Genomic DNA, 22,063 nt, shown 5'->3' with positions numbered 1-22,063 from the left:
TTGAAGACCAACCAACTCGGTCATTACCAGAAGTTCAGATCAATCCACTGGTTCAATCGAATCCTTTGCATGATTCTACGAGATCTCCAGTTCAGAACTCTCACGCTCAAAGTCATCCTTCTTCTCAACGTAACAACTTCGACGAGTTAGATCCAGTGTTGTCAGAACTCCAAGAGGACACGTTGATGGCTCTTAACGCCATACTTATGGTGTCGGACCGTCATACTTTTACCACCATTCTCTCTCCGGAACCGAAGCCTAACACAACTTGGTATGTAAACACGTTTAAAATAGGATATGGACTTAGAATTAATTTCATTTTCTAGTGGAATGTTGTCATTCCCAAGTGTTTTATCACTTATACATACTAACTAGAAGAGTACATGTTTTCATTTCCCTTAGGTTTTCATATGTTTTCTTCTAGATTAGATTCGATGAATTAGTTGCTTTTAGATGACACACAACTCCGTTGCAGACAAACATCGCTATTGACTATTGTATTATCATTCCCAAGTCTCTCATCAGTTAGTAGTAACTATAAGAGTACATGTGTTATGTGATTGTCACGACTTTTCATACATTCTCAAACAACATTTTTTTTATTTGATTTTAAATGACTTTAGTATGGTTTACGCTTACGCTTGATTCTGACTTGATTCTTATGTTCTGAGGTTTACTCGTGATGTCAAACCACAACTGGTGCGGAAGATTACTAAAGTTTTTACAAAAAAATTTGATGGTCCATACTATAATTGGTCATGTGTGCCTCCAGAGAGACGAGAAAGATACTTCCTTGAGTTTGCGGTATAGTTTTCTGTCACATATCATTCATAGATAGGTTTTAATTGTTGTTATTCACTAACTTAATTATATTTTCTTTTTTCCTAGAGTACACACACTTGGGATCCATTGATAACAGGGACAGTGCCACAGTTTTTCTATGATATATGTCAACGCCAGATGAAAAACATGGTAAGTGACGCTAGGACTAGTCGAGTCCAACCTAAATGGATCGGGGGTACTTTCTGGAAAACAATGGTTGCGCAGCGAGATCTTGAAGAAGCACAGTCTATTCCAATGCTCGTATGTAAGACAGTAATGGTCTCGGTTCACACATGCACTTATCTGGGCCAACATCGTATCAACAAGTCAAACAAGGCTTGGTGAGTAACTTTAACTTATGTCTTAACCTTTTTTTGTAGCTTTAACTTATGTCTTAACCCTTTTTTTTTTGTTTTTGTAACATTCTAGGAAGAGAAACTTGGGAGACCAATGAGTCTTGGTGAGGTTTTTAAAGAGACACATACAAGGCCAGATAGTATGTATGCCGATCGAAAGGCCGAGAAGATCTTCTCAACTTATGAGAAAAAATTACAAGCTAAGATATCTGAGATCGAGTCAGATCCTTCACGAGCTCAGGAGCTCACAGCAGAAAATTATAAGGCCATCTTTCTTCAGGTAAAGTACCATTTTCACAATCTATATTTAAAGAGTCTTCAAAACTTTCATTTTCAGAACTAACAATTTAAGTTTTTCTTTTCTAAGTCTACTGAGAAGGATTCACAAGGTAATCTTTTTGGTCTTGGAAGCCTCAAGGATAATCTTCAGGATCTTCTTAATGGCAAGATCTATCAACAAGGAGAGTCTTCGTTTGTAGCATTGCAAGAGCCAATGAAAGCAGCTCATCGTATAATTGAAGAACAAGTTGCCTATAATGCAAAACGTGATGCTGATATTGCTGCTCGTGAAGCAGAACATTCCAAAGTTGTGGCTGAGCAACAAAAGAAGATAGAGAACTTGGAAAAGTACTTGCGCAAAACTGATCCGGCCTTTGTGGAATTCCTTGTGTCTGAATCAAGTGATGCATCCACCGCCCCTCCAACACAAAGAACATATCCTTCTTAGGTTACTTCTTAGGCTACTTATCTCTATTCTTTAACTCTCATGAACTTGTTACTTTGGGATGATGTGTCAATCATAGTTTTTGATTGATCATTTTGGTTCTCTTTTGGTTATTATGAACTTGTCACTTTGGGATGATGTGTCAATCATAGTTTTTGATTGATCATTTTGGTTCTCTTTTGGTTATTATAAATATTGACTACTTTTTGTAATTGCTAATGTGGTGAACATATTACAATTGTGGTGAACTTTTAGTTATTAAAAATGTGAATTTTAAGTTTCTCTTTGATTAGAAATTTGAATTATAAAACAGAACAAAAAAATTATGGTTTTAATCACTGTAGTCGTCAAACCAGTCATTAAATCTGGCTTAAAGTCGTCGTAACATAGTCGTCAAATAGTCATCCGATAATAGCCAAGTAGTCGCATAAGTTAACGATGAAATCACAACTATTCTCAAACTAGTCGTAAACTACTTCTGTTCACATTTTATTAATCGTAACATTGTCATTAAATAGTCATAAATATTTACGACTAGGTTACGACTACGTTTACGACTATGTTATAGTCGTAATATGGTCGCTATTTACCGACTATGTTACGACTGAATTTCCTTACCGACTATCGATTTACAACAACAGTTATTAGTTGTAACTTAGTCGTTACTTATGAATTAGCGACTATTTAGTGACTATTAGTGTAGTCGTAAATCCCTGTTTTCTTGTAGTGTTAATTCGTTTCTTTGGTTGCTCAACTTCTTCACACACGACCTGAGTTTCTTCTTCAGGGACCGTACCTGAGCCTTAACCTTCATCTACAAGCTCTGCATCGTCCTCTTCCTGGTGAAAATAATGTGGAAAATGATGAGGCTATCAAACAAAAGTTGGAAGAGATTTATAAAGAGAATGCAAAAATCAAAGAGAGGCTCAATAAGCTTAAAGGATTAGAGAAAATGTTTGACATTTTGTTTTCCCGTCAAAATGGTGTGAACAACTAAGTTTCATTTACTTGTTTTAGTTATGCTTTTAGGTTTTTTATTTTGAACATAGTTTTTATTTATGGTTGGTTTTTTCTATTATTTTTTATTTTTGCATTTTGGAATATTTTAATATTTTATTACTCAATAAAGTTCTTTATTTCGTTCACTGTTTTTTCCTATCATAATATATATTTAATAAAAGAAAGTTTTTTTAAAAAATTATAATTTAAGAAATCATGTGTCGAACAAAAATATAGAAAAATATTGTGATTCATTTTAATGTTGTAAAATTAAGTGAAATTAGGCAATGAGATTTATGACTATATATTATTGTAATATTTCAACAAATAAAAATTGCAGTGGCAATATTTGCAACATTTTTAGTTGTGAGCATCGTCATATGCTACAAATTTTAAAAATAATTACTACAAATTTGCAACATTTTTTGCTTTATATTTTACGTAACATTTATTTACGACAATATATAGTTGTATTAGACCATCGTGATTATACCACTAATTTGTTGCATAAATATTGTTGCTTTAATATAACACATATAGCAATATATTACTTCTTTGCAAATTTGTAATAATATTTGCTACATTTTTTCTATGGAAATATTTTGTAACAAATGGAAGTTGCAAACGTACGTCACAATTATACGACAAATTTACTAAAAAAATAATGTTGCACTAATACGACAACATAGTAAGGAGTCTATTTATTGCAAATTTTGTAATATATATGCAACAAATACCAATTTGCAACGCTAATATAGCAACAATAGAATATGTGTCTGAGTTTTATTGCATTTTCAAATTTACAATAAAATATGGAGTTATTGCAACAAATTTTAGCGTAGCTATGACACTATTTTCTTGTAGTGTACATGCATGTCTCTAATATGGTCACACTTGTGATACCATATCTATTTATAGTCTCAACATAATAATTTTATTAAGAGAAAATGAAACTCCATGAGTTTCTTTAAGACTTCAGAGAACACTAGACATCGAGAGACTAGCTCATCTAGACTTTCCAATTAATTTTGCACTGTATAAAATATATGTACATGTGCTTTATATATTCTCATAAGAGAAATATATTTTTGATTATAAAGACATTTCATTGTCTTTAATTCTTATATGACACATATAATTATTCATTACAAATTGAAACGACCCGACCTGTTTTTTTTTTTTTTTTAATAAATAATAAACTACAGCTAGTGGTCTCATACCCACTAGCCACCTAACCACAATCACAACCAAACAGCGGAATAACAAATACCAATATCCAAAACAATATCCAATAAATTAACCAATATTATAACATAAGCAATCTCAAATAACCAAACAACAATAATCATAGAATCAGGAACCTAGCAATGTTCTAATGACTCAACTCTAGCAACCTAGCAATGCCAGACAACATCCAATCGAGTCCCTAAAACATCCTCCTCTTCATTGCCTTGATTCCACGATCACACTTTGCCCTTACCTGCACCACAAACACAAATTGCAATGCATGAGTATTTTATAAACACTCAGTAAGACAATCCTCCCATCTACTGGGCTATACACACAACCAATAGAGACATCTCTAACCATCAACCAACAATCAACAAACAACAAATAACAAACCAGGACTCTGCATCGACCGACACCAACATGCATCGACCCAAACACAGGAAGAAAACGTTCCTAGGACGCTCCTACAACGATCCCAACTACAGATCTCTACAGAAACAGTTTCCAACTCCAAGAAATCACCAAGAACACTCAAGAACACCAAGAACTCTTCTTTCTCTCTTCTTTTCTCTCAAAAACGTCTAAACTCGCCGAATGAGACAAAAACCTCGACTTAAGGGTTTTCCCTAACCAAAAACGCAACGTTTAACTTAAGTCAAAACGCAGAAACTCAACCCTGCATCGACCGATGCACAACCTGCATTGACCGATGCAATCCCTAAACTGGGATTTCGGTTCGCGGGTGTTGCAATTCTCCCCCACCAAACTAGATTCGTCCTCGAATCTCGAACAATCATCATCCAAGGACTCCCGTGTAACCGTCTCCACGGCCCGAACTCCTCCGACCGAACTACGAAAGGTCACCTCTAGGCGATAGACTCACGCTCCAGGCATTATTTGCTCTCGACTTTTGGACTTTCCTTTACTCACAGGCCTAAACCTTGAGTTTTTATTGGCTCCTCATCAGACCTAAGTCTGCATGCCACAATGTTGGCTCCTCATCGGGCCTAAGCCCGCATGCCATAATATATAAAGAAAAATCCAATACTCGTCTCTCGGGTTGCCACCCTACAGCGCACCCCCGGATCGTTATCCGAAGTCGATATACCAACCATACTCCCAAGCCACAAATTCTCAGAATATGGCAGTACTAGGAGAATGTAAGTTCCCTAAAAGTCGCGAGCAAACAATTCTGAACACGTCTGAGTCCTATCCCTATCCAGGTTTCCTTCTCGTGGCTCGCATAAGACATCTCAATGTCCTACCAACCACATATCCCCTCACGGGAATACCTCATGACCACCTATGGATCATCTCACTCCCACAAGGGCCGCCACAAAGGCCAAACAAATTTCCTAAACAGGACTGCCACCAAGGCCAAACAAATGTCCTAAACAGGACCGCCACCAAGGCCAAACAAATGTCCTAAACAAGACCGTCACAAAGACCATCTGTCCCGAAGGACCGTCACAAAGACCATCTGTCCCGAAGGACCGCCTAAACAGTCACTCTAGCTAAACCGCCCGCCACAAAGGTCACACATCTGGCTAAACAGCCCGCCACAAAGGCCACGCATCTGGCTAAATAGCCCGCCACAAAGGCCACACATCTGGCTAAACAACCCGCCACAAAGGCCACACAATGACTTAAAAGACCGCCACTAAGGCCACACAATGACTAAAAAGTCCGCCACTAAGACCTCACAAGCCCCTCCAAGGCTCACATAAAACTTTCCATTGTTAACACTTTCCACTTTTGGAAACTCCTAATTCAGGAAACTTTCCTCCAAAACCCCGCCTCATGGAAACTTTGTACCCCGAGCACCACCCCATCTTGTTACTTAGTCGCACAACCAACCACCCCAAGCGACAAAGTAAGAGAGATGGTCTGGAATACTCCATTCCCGCTCCAGCCACGGATTACAGATGGGACCAGGCTAGACAAGCTCAAGTCGCGGCTTGCTTCTCATACCACTTCTTAAACCTTGCCTTCATCCTCGCCTTAGGCTCCCAAGTCTGCTCCTCAACACCATCACAGTCCCAAAGGACTCTCATCAAAGGAATCTTCTTTAGGCTGAAGATCCTTATGAATCTTAGCTAACAACTGATCATCCTCACAGAGACACTTCCTCAACATAGAAACATGGAAAACCTTATGGAATGGACGCATAACCTCAGGTAACTCCAGTCTATAAGCCATTGGTCCAACATGCTCAATCACTCTGAACGGACCCATATACCTCAGACTCAACTTAGTCTCAGTCAATGACCTGTTCGGACCCCGCAACATTCTCAGCAAATCCTCCAGCGTCTGGATCGTCCACTCAGCAAATCCTCCAGCGTCTGGATCGTCCTCTCCAATCCAACACACACATTCTCAGCAAATCCTCCAGCGTCTGAATCGTCCTCTCTGACTGTCCATCTGTCTCGGGATGATAAGTTGTACTCATATGCACCTTAGTGCCCATCTCTGCCTGAAACGCTCTCCAGAACACCAAAGTGAACTTAGAATCCCTATCAGACACAATGCTCGTTGGCACCCCATGCAACCTGACTATCTCCTTCACGTACTTCTTAGCCAAGACCGCTGCTCCATTAGTCTTCTTAATGGCCAGAAAATGTGACGACTTAGAGGGGGTTATTGGTTATATGATTTTAATGGATTTGGAAATCCAAACAAAAATCATGTGTTATTCAATCATTGATTTTAAAATACTTATCAAAATTATGTGTTATTGGTTCTATGATTTACAAATACTTGTTAAAATCCCATGTTATTCATTTAATGATTTGTTTTTGGATTTTCAAAATCCATATTATGTTTTAAATGGATTTGAATGGACTTGAAAGTGTAAAATAGAAGGATTCAAATCCAAGGATAAAACATGTTATTTCAAAATCCATGTGTTTTGATTTTTAGAATTTACAATTCCATATGGATTTAGAAATCATCTCTCCAATAACAGCCTCTTAGTCAACCGGTCCACAATGACCCAAATAGCATCAAACGTCCTCGACAATGGCAAACCTACCATGAAGTCCATAGTAATCATATCCCACTTCCACTCTAGAATGGGAAGACTCTTCAGTAACCCTCCTGGAACCTGATGCTCAGCCTTCATTAGCTAGCACACATCGCACCTCGCGACCCAACTAGCTACATCCTTCTTCATCCCGACCCAATGATAGTACCTCTTGAGGTCACGGTACATCTTAGTCGCTCCTGGATGAATAGAAAACTTGCTCCCATGAGCCTCTCTCAGGATATCCTGCCTCAACTCCTCATCCTTGGGCACCCAAACCCGACCGTGCACCAAGATAGTACAATTATCTGAGACCTGATACTCTGAATCCACATCCTTTGAGGCATTCACCAGCCCCAAGTCCTTCTCCTGAGCCAACCACACCCTGCTCAGAAGATCTGCTCTATCAACCGCCTCCAAACCCAACGGTTCCTGAGACACAACACACAAACTCAACGCACCGATCTCTCCTACCAGAGAATCCATCTCCTGCTCCTGAGCCGAAGATACCCTCTTCCGACTCAGAGCATCTACAAGCAAGTTACCCTTACCAGGATGATAGGCTATCTCCAAATCATAGTCTGCCACAAGCTCCATCCACCGCCTCTGCCTCAAATTCAGCTCTGAGTGAATATATACTTCAGACTCTTATGATCTGTAAACACCTGTACCATTACACCATAAAGATAAGATCTCCAAATTTTCAGGGCAAAAACTACAGCACCCATCTCCAAATCATGAGTAGGATAGTTGTCGTCATGCTTCCGCAACTGCCGCGAAGCTTAGGCAATCACCTTCCCATGCTGCATCAACACACATCTCAAACCAACTCTAGATGCATCTGTATAAACCGCATAGGGTTCTTCCTGCTCAGGCAAAGCCAACACTGGCGCAATAGTCAACATTTCCTTCAGGCTTGCAAAGCCCTCCTCACACTCCTGTGACCAAACAAAAGGAACATCCTTCCCTGTCAACTTAGTCATAGGACGTGCTCTGCTCGCAAACCCCTACACAAATCTCCTGTAGTAACCTGCCAATCCCAGAAAACTCCTGATCTCTGTGGCATTGTGCGATCTAAGCCAATCTCTGATAGCCTGAATCTTCTCTGGATCTACAGAAACTCCATCTGCAGACACAATATGACCCAGAAAACCCATCTCACACTGCCAAAAACTGCACTTGCTCAACTTAGCAAACAACTTCTGCTCCCGTAGCTTTTCCAGAACTGCCCTCAAATGTACTGCATGCTCCTGAGGACTCTTAGAATAAACCAGGATATCGTCGATGAAAATGATGACAGATACATCCAGGAACTCCGGAAACACAATGTTCATCAATCTCATAAACGCTGATGGTGCGTTATTCAACACGAAAGGCATCACCACAAACTCAAAATGCCCATATCTCGTCCTGAATGCAGTCTTCCTCACATCTGCCTCCTCTATCGGTATCTGATGATAACCTAACGCCAGATCTACCTTGGAGAACCAAGTAGCACCCCTCAACTGATCCAACAACTCATCAATCCTCGGAAAAGGGTACTTGTTCTTCACAGTGACCCAGTTCAAACCCCTGTAATCAATACACAACCGAAAACTCCCATCCTTCTTCTTGACAAACAACATCAGTGCTCCCCACGGTGATACACTAGGACGGATGAATCCCTTACTCAACAAATCCTCTAGCTGCTTCTTCAGCTCTGCCATCTCTGCTGGAGCCATTACGTAAGGAAACTTGGATAACAGCATCGTCCCTGGTTCCAGTTCAATCGTAAAAGGATCAGACCGAGATGGTGGTAACCCCTGCAACAACTGGAACACATCCTCAAACTCCTCTAAACCGCTAACCGTAGACTTTTCCACTGACTCTGGCATAGATATGGTAACCAAATAAGCCTCACGACCCTTCTCGATCATCTTCCTAGCCTGAATGGCTGAGATCACGAGACTCCCCGAAGTCAGTCTAATACCCTGAAAAACCAACTTCCCTCCTGGACGCTCAAACTCCACTCTACCCCGAAAGCAATCCAAATGCACCATGTGCTGATACAACCAATCCATACCGAGAATCACGTCATACAACTCCACTGGACTGATAAGCAAATCCGCTGGCCACGTCTCTCCTGCGATCTGAATATCAATTCCTCTGGCTCATCCAATAACCCTCAGAAACTTGCCTCCCGCAACTTTGACAACTCCAGTACGCTCCCCAGGATCTCCTCTTATTCCCGCGCTCTCTACACACTCCAGAGTAATGAAGCTATGAGAAGCTCCAGAATCAAACATAAAATGGGACTTAAACCCGCCCACCAACAAGGTCCCTACACAAACCTCATGTGTTGAGAACCTAACACTTTATCACAGGAAAACATAAAATCTGAACTTACGAAGAATTCACAAAGACAAGTACCAGAAATTATACTTGTGATCGCCCCGGCACTGGTTCCACCAGTCTCTGTAGTCGTGTAAACCCGTGGCGCCTGCTCAATCCGTGCCACCCGCTGCCCTCCCGGCTGCACCTGCTGCAACGCCGCCACTGCTATCGGCTGCAACTTGGGACACAAGGGCCTGATGTGCCCTGGCTCCCTCCAATGATAGCGTACACAAGCTGCTCCCGTCAGAGCACTCTTCTTGGGACAGCTAGCAATCTTGTGATCCCTGCCAACACACCCGAAGCAACTCGGACCACCCGGCCTCTGTGTAGCCTCCCATCTCCTCTTGGTTCCCTGCGCAGGCTTACCGCCCCTGCTAGAACCACCCTGCTGCTGAGCCCTACAAGGCTGAACTGCTGGACTAACCGCCACTGACTGTGCCCGGATATCCTCCTCAATCCCTGCTGCAGTCTCAACCAGCTCTGCACGCGTAGCATAACTCCGCCCTTTACAGTGAATCCTCAAATCATCATGTAGGGCCCTCAAAAACCTCCTGATCTGAGCCTCCTCAGATTCCATAGCCCGACCCCCATAACATAGAAGTCAACTGAACTCCAAATCCAGCTCTCGCACTGACCGCGTCCCCTGAGACAACTGAAAGAACTGCACCTCCAACCGGTCTAATGCCTCTCTCGGAAAGTACTTGCGGTTGAACTCCCCCACGAAGTCAACCCAAGTCATCTCCCGTTGCACTCTCCTAGCAGCCACTGATCTCCACCACAATTCAGCATCACCAATCAAATGGTGGACCCCTATGTCCACCCAAAATTCCTCAGGACATCTCAGAGTATGGAAGTTACGTTCCACACTCGTCCTCCACGCATCTGCAGCAGTAGGATCTGTACCACCCGAAAACTGCGCAGTCACGAGACCCTTCATCTCCTTGAGCATGGACAAATAACGTCCATGTGCTCCTGCATCTGCAGCCACTAGCTGCCGCTCCTTCGCCACCACTGGTGGCACTACCTGAGCCTGAGCCGGTACCACAGCTGGCAACCGCTCTAACAACTGTGCTAGCAAAGCCGTAAAGTCAGCACCAGGGACTCCACCCGCTGGGACTCCCACACCCGGGACCCTAGCATCACCGACCACTGGAGCATCAACACCGCCCCCTCCGGCCACACTCATGGAATCCTCCTGGACACCTTGCGACTCGCCAACACCCTCAGCTGTCACACTCTGGTCCTCGGTCTCACTAACAACTGGGACTTGGCCCCTACTGCGACCACGTCCGCGTCCATGACCACGTCCGCGTCCACGACCACGACCACGACCAGCAACAACATCCTCTCTAACCATCTGCACTACCATGAACAGAAGGCTAACAGACAATTATACATAACACAAAAACATATACTCACCGTGGAATCACACTGTAGGCTCGAAGAGGATGTTCTAGGACTCCATGCCACACACAATTGACTAACTCACATAATCAATCAAGACATGCAATCCCAAACATCATAACAGAAACCTAGTAAACCCAAACCTAGAACCGTAAGGGCTCTGATACCAAACTGAAATGACCCAACCCATTTTTTTTTAATAAATAATAAACTACAGCTAGTGGTCCCATACCCACTAGCCACCTAACCACAATCACAACCAAACAGCGGAATAACAAATACCAATATCCAAAACAATATCCAATAAATAAACCAATATTATAACATAAGCAATCTCAAATAACCAAACAACAATAATCATAGAACCAGCAACCTAGCAATGTTCTAATGACCCAACTCTAGCAACCTAGCAATGCCAGACAACATCCAATCGAGTCCCTAGAACATCCTCCTCTTCATTGCCTTGATTCCATGATCACACTTTGTCTTTACCTGCACCACAAACACAAATTGCAATGAATGAGTATTTTATAAACACTCAGTATGACAATCCTCCCATCTACTGGGCTATACACACAAGCAATAGAGACATCTCTAACCATCAACCAACAATCAACAAACAACAAATAACAAACTAGGACTCTGCATCGACCGGCACCAACATGCATCGACCGACACCACATGGGGATGCATCGACCGACACAAGGGATGCATCAACCGATGCAAGTTACACATGCATCGACCGACATTCAAACTGCATCGACCAACGCATGCTCGACATAACACGAAAACCCTAGGTTTTACGCGTCGTCTTCGCACTTGCATCGACCGACGCACAAAGTGCATCGACCGATGCAACATGCCGAGCATCGTGTTCCCCGAAGCTTCTCGCTAAATCTTTGTTCCTGCAACCACAAAACTCGATCCCAAGCCACAAGAAAGCTTCCTAACGTCCAAAATAACCATCTAACAAGCCTAACAACACATAAACAAGAAGATTAGAGAAATCTCCAGCTTAGATAAGTCATGGTCATGCACTTACCTTTGCCACAGAAGAAACCGACCCAAACACAGGAAGAAAACGTTCCTAGGATGCTCCTACAACGATCCCAGCTACAGATCTCTACAGAAACAGCTTCCAACTCCAAAAAATCACCAAGAACACTCAAGAACACCAAGAACTCTTCTTTCTCTCTTCTTTTCTCTCAAAAACGGCTAAAATCGCCGAATGAGACAAAAACCTCGACTTAAGGGTTTTCCCTAACCCAAAAAGCAGCGTTTAACTTAAGTCAAAACGCATAAACTCAACCCTGCATCGACCGATGCACAACCTGCATCGACTGATGCAATCCCTAAACCGGGAGAACCTCTATATGTATAACGATCAGTACAGAAATGACAACCTTATATTTTATCGTATAAAAGGCAAAGCCGATCCTTCCGGAAAGGACATAACCTTTCGCTAGATCGTGAAGGAGGGACGAAGCCTACCATATCAAATGATCAATCCAAATATTATATAGCTTTATGTATGATTGTAAAGGAGGCAAAGCCTACCATATATAATGATCTTTATATCCGAAAAAGACATAGCTTTTATTTGATCATGAAGGAGGCAGAGCCTACCATATATATATATATATATATATATATATATTTGATCGCAAAGGAGGTAAAGTCTACCACTTATAATAATCAATCCAGAAACTGACATAGCCTTTATTGGATCATATAGGAGGCATAGCCTACCATTTTTAACGATCTTTCTGGAAAAGACATAGTCTTTTGTTAGATCTGGAAGGAGGCAAAACCTACCATATATAACGATCTATCTATCTGGAAAAGATATAGCTTTTATTTGATCGTGAAGGAGGCAAAGCCTACTATATATCTAACAATCTATCTGGATATGATTTAGATATAGATTTGATCGTAAAAGAGGTAATGCCTACAACTTATGAAAGGCGATCCGGAAAGAGACATAATTTCACAATGTCTATAATATTTATGTTCTATAAACATAATATAAACTTAATTACCTTATCAAATGACGGGCGATCCGGAAAAAGACATAATTTCATGATGCATAAGATATTATGCTGATAACATGTTATCAAACATAACGCAAATTATCAAACATAACGCAAATATATAATAATATATGTATGTGTATATATATATGTATAATAGTATTAAATATAATAATATATACTATTATAATAAAGGGAGAGAGCAGAGGTAAGTGAAAGAATTCTTCTCTTTTATTGTTGTGTTATTCCTTCTTGTCTCCATCGACCACATATATATAGTAAAGTAACTTGGTGACTAAACTAAATTATATACATACAGTATATATACAGGTAACTTGGAGACTAAGATAAATATAGATAAGATTAAAGTTACTTATAGCAGAACTAATGTGATGGATAATCACATGTGTTATTATTCGGTTTATAACATATTTCATATATTTTTTGGTATTTTCGAATATTTTTAGATTTTTCAACACTCTGTTTTGTATATTTCTTAGTATTTCTGATATTTTCGTTTATTTGAATCTAAAAATAAGAAATATTTCCATGTGTATAATTGTATTTCGGAAAATATTTTGAAAAAAAATACCAACAAGATATTCCACTAATTATTTGATTTTATCATTTTTTCGAAATAATTTTAAAGATATTTAGTTTTTTTTTGAAAATTTATTATTACACAATTGTTGTGTTGTAATATTTACATATATATATATATATATATATATATTGGAATAATATCAATTATATTTTAATACATTTATTTGTGGTTAAGATGTTTCTTAGTGTACTCATATTTCTTTATCATATAATTCATATTCAATAGTTAATTATTAGTACTCTATTTGTTCCTAAGTAATCCATATTTGGACTAAATATATTATGATATTAAGAAAACATATTAAAATTTGATTAGGAATGCCTTATTTTTTTGTAATTTACAATTTTATATCTCTACATCAATAATATTCAATTGTTAGTTCTTGAATTGTACAATGTATCCCAAATAACTAATAATATACTTAAAATAATGTATATTTTTATAACAAAAGTATATTTTAGAAATTGGATAAACAAGGAACAAAGAGAGTATATTTTCTTTTGTTATAAAAACGGTTACGATTTAATTATACGATTAACTATCAATTTTTATACCGTTACGGTTATAATTTTAACTATATAGTTACGAGTTTTAACCATTTTATATGGTTATAGTCTAGTTATGGTTTAATATAGTCCGGTTATGGTTGGAAATATGTTATGTTTTAATTTTTGGTCATGTTTGAGTAGGACGCTCAGAAAGAACAAATCAAGTATTTTTCTTATGCTAAATTTTAAATATGTCGTTGATAATGAAAATGGTTTAGGTTATATCCAAAGAATTATAACGTATACAAATGGTTCCATAGCAGGATGAAGTGATGATGTTTATGTTCTTGTTCTTCTCACATCATTTTTTCCTTTACTCTTCTCTTCTTTGTCACTCTTATAGACGGCTTTACCACTCACTAACTGCTGCCTCTTCCTAGCCTTCTCTGCAGTACCCAAACACGCATCCGCCTCGATCGAGCTTATCACCGCTACAAAGGCCCGTTATATTGTGTCCGTTGAGTTATAATTGTAAGTGAAAGCAAGTGGATTCTTGCTCATAAGATCATTAACAAGATAGATAAATAAGATCGAAAATAAGATACTTCATTAGAACTTTATTTAGAGTAAAAAGTAAAGGAAAAAAAAAAACTAGATGCAAGTCTTAATTGTATAACTTAACCATTCGGATAATTCACGGTACTTAATAGCGAGGAACTAAAGGGCTAAAGAGAAAATCTATGAGTGGCTCTTGTAAGACGAGAACAAACTTTTCTTAAAATTATAGTCATATGTGAAACCTATGTTTGCCAATCACGTAACCTGAAAATAGCCTAAAACAATAGAATCGGCTTAGCTAATTAGCAAGTCTTATATCATGAAAAGATCCAGATTCCATAAACAGCATTGACTCAAGTAAAAATTCTGGTGAGTGTCTTTCTGAATGATTTAACTGAACTCAAACCTCAAGTTTTAGAAGAAGTTTTCTCTGTGGTATCAAATTGCAACTGAAGCCTCTGGTTATAATCTGCTATATCATCATCATTTTCACCGTCTTTCATGTAAATTAATATCAATGATAACCCAACAAAATGATGAAGCTCACAACAAAACTTGTTGATGAAAAGTCACATTTCCAGGTGAAGTAACTAGACGTTGTGTTATATAAACTTGAAATCTTCTGTATAGTCTACAAAGGTGTAAACTTTACTACAACTTTTAGCCACCAGAGCTTCAAAACCTTGGATTCCAACTCTCTCCACAGCGTTTCTTTCCGGATAGAAGTAAAAAACAAAGAAAGGGTTAGATATATAATCCTTGGACAGAACAATTTCACCATTAGCAGTCACTCCAACAACGGAAATTTCGTCCTCACCAACTACATCCACGGGAAGATTGTAAGCATGTTCCAACCAAACCTGACTCTGGGGATCCTCAAGAATCCACAAACGCAACACAAAGTTTACAGGTTGCCTGTAGCGGTACAAACTAATCATGCCTAATCTACCCTTGTAATTAATCAGTTTAGTAGTCTTAGATATAATCCTAGTAGTAGAATCTGCGTCAAGAAACCTAAGCTTTTCATACCTAACATCAAAGCAAACTATTTTCGCAACCATTGATGCAATAGTTATGTAATACAAAAACCCGTTGATGCATATCCCTCCACTTCTAGGACGATAATGGTTTAATCGACCTTGGATCATACTCCATGACATTTTTCCAGTTCCTAATGTCAGAATGTTTCCTTCCCCATAACTTGAATTGCTTATGGCCAGTACCTTGTATTGATTGCCAATCGGATCATACCCTAAAAGGCTTTTCCAACTGCTCTTACCACTCAGCTGAGGTAATCTCGCGTACTGTCCCGTGCTAGGGTTACATATCACCGGCACATTATCTCTATCTTGGATATGCATACTAGGGAAATATAGCAAGCCAGAGACAGGACCATAGTTATAATGGGGGGGGGGGGCCATGTATACAGGGACCTCCATATGAAAATTAGCGGCTACGATAAGAGAATGATTCTCATCTGGATTCTGAGGCTCATGCGACGAGTATAAGCGCCACTTATCGGAATAATCTACGGCGAATAAGAGACGTGGACGACTCGAGTAGTCAAGAACAACTCTCTGAAATCTTGACGGCTAAGTATGGACGCACAGAACTTGGATGTGAGACCAAACTTAGCGATTGACTTAGTAGACAATCTCGAGAGTATGTCGAGAATGATGTCAATCGGGATCGGATCGGAGTTGCCTTCCATATCCATCGAGTTTTAAAGATAGTGTATTAATGTTGGTTCCGGACCTATACCTTAGGCTCGAAATTTACGGTTATAAGGGCAATCTTTAAAATAGAAGTAATATATATATATATATATATATATATATATATATATATATATATATATATATATATATATATATATATATATATATACTAGAGAGTAGGCCACCCGATGCATGGATTATGTACTCATTATTAATTTAAAATAAAGAATGAAGTTTTTATTCAATTGTATATGAAATATACATGTAATTGTTACTATATGTATTGAAAATTAATTTTTATAATATTACGGTTTAACTACAATATTTTAACATATATTTGTTATATGATGCTTCATAGAAGAGTCATTTTGAGATAGATAATTTTTTTTAAGTACACAGTATTATTAAAAATATTTAAACAATATATTAGTAGAATAATAGGACCATTGTTTAAGTTACCGCAAAATCAATTTAATTTGGTATTTTCATTAAGTAATTAAGATATATTATATTTTTTTATACTTTTTTTTTGTGGAAAAAACTGATAATTAGTCTGAAAAGAAAATTGTAAGACCTTACTATATAATTACTTTGATAGATAATTTATTGTTGTTCTATATATTAATTTTACTTTCATCATCTAAAAGTAGTACTTAACAACAAATAATTTCAAAAGAAATACCTTCTCTTGTAATCTATTTTCAATAATATCCTTATATATATATATATATAAAATAACTAAATTCTAAACCCTAAACACTAAATACTAAATATTATAATACTAAACATTATCTCTCCATCACTCTTGAATTAACTTGCTTCAACTTTTTATGTTTTGTGAATGATTTCATAAATAAAACATTTATAAATTTTATGCTATGGAATATTGATGTACCATTTATTTCATTGCTTACTTTTTTTACAACTCACTTTACCTTTGTATAATTAACTTTTATTTTGCTCGGTCCAAACTTTTGAAGTGCCTTTGATATGCCTCCATCTTCATGGATAGTGATTCTCCACAATCCAGCCTGGCCAATATTGTTATATGAAACAAAATCCCTTTTCATCTAACAAAATGTAAATGTTGCCACAAATCATATTCCGGCTTTATTTCCATTTATCATTGATTTTTTGTTTTTCAACATATAATCGACAAGGCCCGATTCATAGTTAGTCCCCACTAAGTGGAATAATGTGACATAGTGGAATGGAACTACGGTGGGATCGATCGCAGAGGTGGTGTTGTAACCATTTGACTAAAAGAACTTCCCATCATTGAAAATTTTAAAAATTATGTGGGACTGTATTAAATGGTTATATTAGACAATACTCCCTCTGTTCCTGATTAATCTATATTTTAGGATTTTCAAACATATTAAAAACTAACTTTACTTGCATTATTTTTTTGTGGTTAACGAATTTCAACCAAGAATATTCAGTTCTTTTTTTTTTTAAGTTTACAATTTTTTATTAATTACTTATTAAAAATATAAAGAAAACCTAAAAATTGTTTTTTTGTGCAACATTTGTTTTTCTCTAGAAAATGGATTAATAAGGAATGGATGAAGTAGATTTTAGTGAGGAAAATATATTGTGACTATTATAATATACATATTATTTGATTGCCTTTAAACATAATATAAATTTGTGGTCTAAGGTTGTTTAGTCTGCTTGTCCTCCAGAACTGGTTTGGCTCCTTTCTCGATAAGATGTTAAAACAAACACATAAACCTAAAATAAAGACGTTTAACTAATCCTAAGGAAAGTTAAAATAATGGCTACATATATAAAAACCAACAGTAAATTTTGATTAAAAAGTAAATAAAAGAATTCAGATTAAAATTTGGTTAATCATTTTTTTAAAGAAACTACTTTCTTGTATCTTGAGAAGACTTTAGCTGAGCCTTTAATATCCATTAATTCCATTAGCTTCTATATAATAGAGTTCTGCTAGCTTCACTAAGTTATAAATCTACAAAAATATAATTAATAAATAACATATCAAATTGTAATTTGATCGTTAACAAATTTGATTAAGAAAATGGGAAACAAAATTATTTTACAAAATATACCTTGTCAATGCATCTATGTAACTATTCTACCAAAAATAAAATGCATCTACGTAACTATAAAGTTTGAAAATACTTGGCCATGTTTTTCACTTTTCTTCTCATCTGTGAAACACAGAACACATGAAATATATCTTGATTATGGAGAGAAAGGGTATGTAACCCCCGCGAACCGAAATCCCGGCTTGGGGATTGCATCGGTCGATGCAGAGGGTGCATCGGTCGATGCAAGTTCAGTTTTCTTCGTTTTGACTTAAGTGAAACGCTGCGTTTTGGGCAAAGGAAAGAGGAAAACCCTTAAGTCGATTCTTTTTTCTCATTAGTCGACTTTGGCCGTTTTTGAGAGAGGCAAAAGAGAGAAAGAGTGTTCTTGGTGTTCTTGGTGATTTATGTGGGTTTGTGGCGTTTCCTGGTGAGATCTGAGGATTAGAACGTTGTAGGAGCTTGCTAGGAGTGTTTTATTGCTTGTTTGAGGTTCAGATTCTTCTGTGGCAAAGGTAATTGCAGGACCATGGCTTATCTAAGCTAGAGCTTCTCTGATCTGCTTGGTTATGTGCTGTTAGGCTTCTTAGATGGTTATTTGGGACGTTAGGAAGCTTTCTTGTGGCTTGGGATCGAGTTTTGTGGTTGCAGGAACAAAGATCCGGCGAGAAGCTTTGGGGAAAACACGATGCTCGGCATGTTGCATCGGTCGATGCACTTTGTGCGTCGGTCGATGCAAGTGCAAGGACGGCGCGTAAAACCTTAAGATTTTCGTGTTATGTCGAGCATTCGTCGGTCGATGCAGTGCGAGTGTCGGTCGATGCATGTGTAACTTGCATCGGTCGATGCATCCCTTGTGTCGGTAGATGCCTCCCCATGTGGTGTCGGTCGATGCATGTTGGTGTCGGTCGATGCATGTTGGTGTCGGTCGATGCAGAGTCATGGTTTGTTATTTGTTGTTTGTTGATTGTTGGTTGATGGTTAGAGATGTCTCTATTGCTCGTGTGTATAGCCGAGTAGATGAGAGGATTGTCTTACTAAGTATTTATAAAATACTCATGCATTGCAATTTGTGTTTGTGGTGCAGGTAAAGGCAAAGTGTGATTGTGGAATCAAGGCAATGAAGAGGAGGATGTTCTAGGGACTCGATTGGATGTTTTCTGGCATTGCTAGGTTGCTAGAGTTGGGTCATTAGAAACATTTCTAGGTTGCTGGTTTTATGTTTTCTGATGATTGGTATTTGGATATTGTTTATGGTTATATTTGATTATTGGATTATTATTGATTATTTCCGTTGTTTGATTGTGGTTGTGGTTAGGTGGCTAGTGGGTATGAGACCACTAGTTGTAGTATATTATTATTATTATTATTATTATTTATTATATATTATTTATTATTAAAAAAAAATGGGTCGGGTCGTTTCAGTTTGGTATCATAGCCCTTACTGTTCTAGGTTTGGGTTCACTAGGTTTCTGTTGTGATGTTTGGGATTGCATGTCTTGATTGATTATGTGAGTTAGTCAATTGTGTGTGGCATGGAGTCCTAGAACATCCTCTTCGAGCCTAAAGTGTGATTCCACGGTGAGTATATGTTTTTGTGTTATGTATAATTGCGTGCTTAGCCTTCTGTTCATGGTAGTGCAGATGGTTAGAGAGGATTCTGTTGCTGGTCGTGGTCGTGGTCGTGGATGCGGACATGGTCGTGGACGCGGACGTGGTCGTGGTAGGGGTAGAGTCCCAATGGTTAGTGAGACCGAGGAACAGAGTGTGACAGCTGAGGATGTTGGCGAGTCGCAGGGTGTCCAGGAGGATTCCATGAGTGTGGCCAGAGGAGGCGGTGTTGATGCTCCAGTGGTCGGTGATGCTAGGGTCCCGGGTGTGGGACTCCCAGCGGGAGGAGTCCCTGGTGTTGACTTTACGGCTTTGCTAACACAGTTGTTGGAGCGGTTGCCAGTAGTGGTACCGGCTCAGGCTCAGGTAGTGCCACCAGTGATGGCGGAGGAGCGGCAGCCAGTGGCTGCGGATGCAGGAGCACATGGACGTTATTTGTCCATGCTCAAGGAGATGAAGGGTCTCGTGACTGCGCAGTTTTTGGGTGGTACAGATCCTACTGCTGTAGATACGTGAAGGATAAGTGTGGAACGTAACTTCCATACTCTGAGATGTCCTGAGGAGTTCTGGGTGGACATAGGGGTCCACCATTTGATTGGTGATGCTGAATTGTGGTGGAGATCAGTGGCTGCTAGGAGAGTGCAGCGGGAGATGACTTGGGTTGACCCGCAAGTACTTTCCGAGAGATGCTTGAGTTCGGATGCTTGAGTTCAACCGCAAGTACTTTCCGAGAGAGGCATTGGACCGGTTGGAGGTGCAGTTCCTTTAGTTGTCTCAGGGGACGCGGTCAGTCCGGGAGCTGGACTTGGAGTTCAGTTGACTTCTATGTTATGGGGGTCGGGCTATAGAGTCTGAGGAGGCTCAGATCAGGATGTTTTTGAGGGCCCTACATGATGATTTGATGGTTCACTGTAGAGGGCGGAGTTATGCTACGCGTGCATAGCTGGTTGAGACTGCAGCAAGGATTGAGGAGGATATCCGGGCGTAGTCAGTGGCGGTTAGTCCAGAAGTTCAGCCTAGTAGGGCTCAGCAGCAGGGTGGTTCTAGCAGGGGCGGTAAGCCTGCACAGGGAACCAAGAGAAGGTGGGAGGCTATGCAGACGCCGATTGGTGCGAGTTGCTTCAGGTGTGGAAGCAAGGATCACAAGATTGCTAGCTGTCCCAAGAGGAGTGCTCCGACGACAGCAGCTCGGGTATGCCATCATTGCAGGGAGCCACGGCATATCAGGCCCTTGTGTCCCAAGTTGCAGCCGGTGGCAGTGGCAGCGTTGCAGCAGGTGCAGCCTGGAGGGCAGCAGGTGACACGGATTGAGCAGGCGCCACGGGTTTACACGACTGCAGAGACTGGTGGACCTAGTGTCGGGGCGATCACAGGTATAATTTCTGGTACTTTAACTTTGTGAATTTCAGTAGGTTCAGAATTTATGTTTTTCCCGTGATAAAGTTTTAGGTTCTCAACACATGAGGTTTGTGTAGGGACCTTGTTGGTGGGCGGGTTTAAGTCTCATGTTATGTTTGATTCTGGAGCTTCTCATAGCTTCATTACTCAGGAGTGTGCAGAGAGCGCGGGAATCAGAGGGGATCCAGGAGAGCGTACAAGAGTTGTCAGAGTTGCGGGAGGCAAGTTCCTGAGGGTTATTGGACGGGTCAGAGGAATTGATATTCAGATCGCAGGGGAGTCTTGGCCAGCGGATTTGCTTATCAGTCCAGTGGAGTTGTATGATGTGATTCTCGGGATGGATTAGTTGCATCGGCACATGGTGCATTTTGATTGTTATCGGGGTAGAGTGTAATTTGAGCGTCCAGGAGGGAAGTTGGTTTTTCAGGGTATTAGACCGACTTCAGGGAGTCTCGTGATCTCGTCCATTCAAGCTGGGAAGATGATCGAGAAGGGTCGTGAGACTTATTTGGTTACCATATCTATGCCAGAGTCAGTGGGGAAGTCTACGGTTAGCGGTATCCCGGTTGTAGAGGAGTTTGAGGATGTGTTCCAGTCATTGCAGGGGTTACCACCATCTCGGTCTGATCCTTTTACGATTGAACTGGAACCAGGAACGATGCCGTTATCCAA

The 22,063-nt window shown here is 39.6% G+C and overlaps 1 pseudogene; it reads right to left on the bottom strand.

Annotated features, from left to right (window-relative positions):
* Window positions 1-15,212: 15,212 nt before the first annotated feature.
* LOC104704516 (putative F-box protein At5g52620 pseudogene) lies at window positions 15,213-16,327 on the bottom strand (annotated as a pseudogene).
* Window positions 16,328-22,063: the final 5,736 nt, after the last annotated feature.

The sequence above is a fragment of the Camelina sativa genome, chromosome 7, assembly GCF_030686135.1.
Source record: "Camelina sativa cultivar CO46 ecotype springtype chromosome 7, ASM3068613v1".
Classification (NCBI taxonomy): Eukaryota; Viridiplantae; Streptophyta; class Magnoliopsida; order Brassicales; family Brassicaceae; genus Camelina; species Camelina sativa.
Note: the sequence above shows the minus strand (reverse complement) of the source record. Positions and strands in the feature narration are given on the sequence as shown.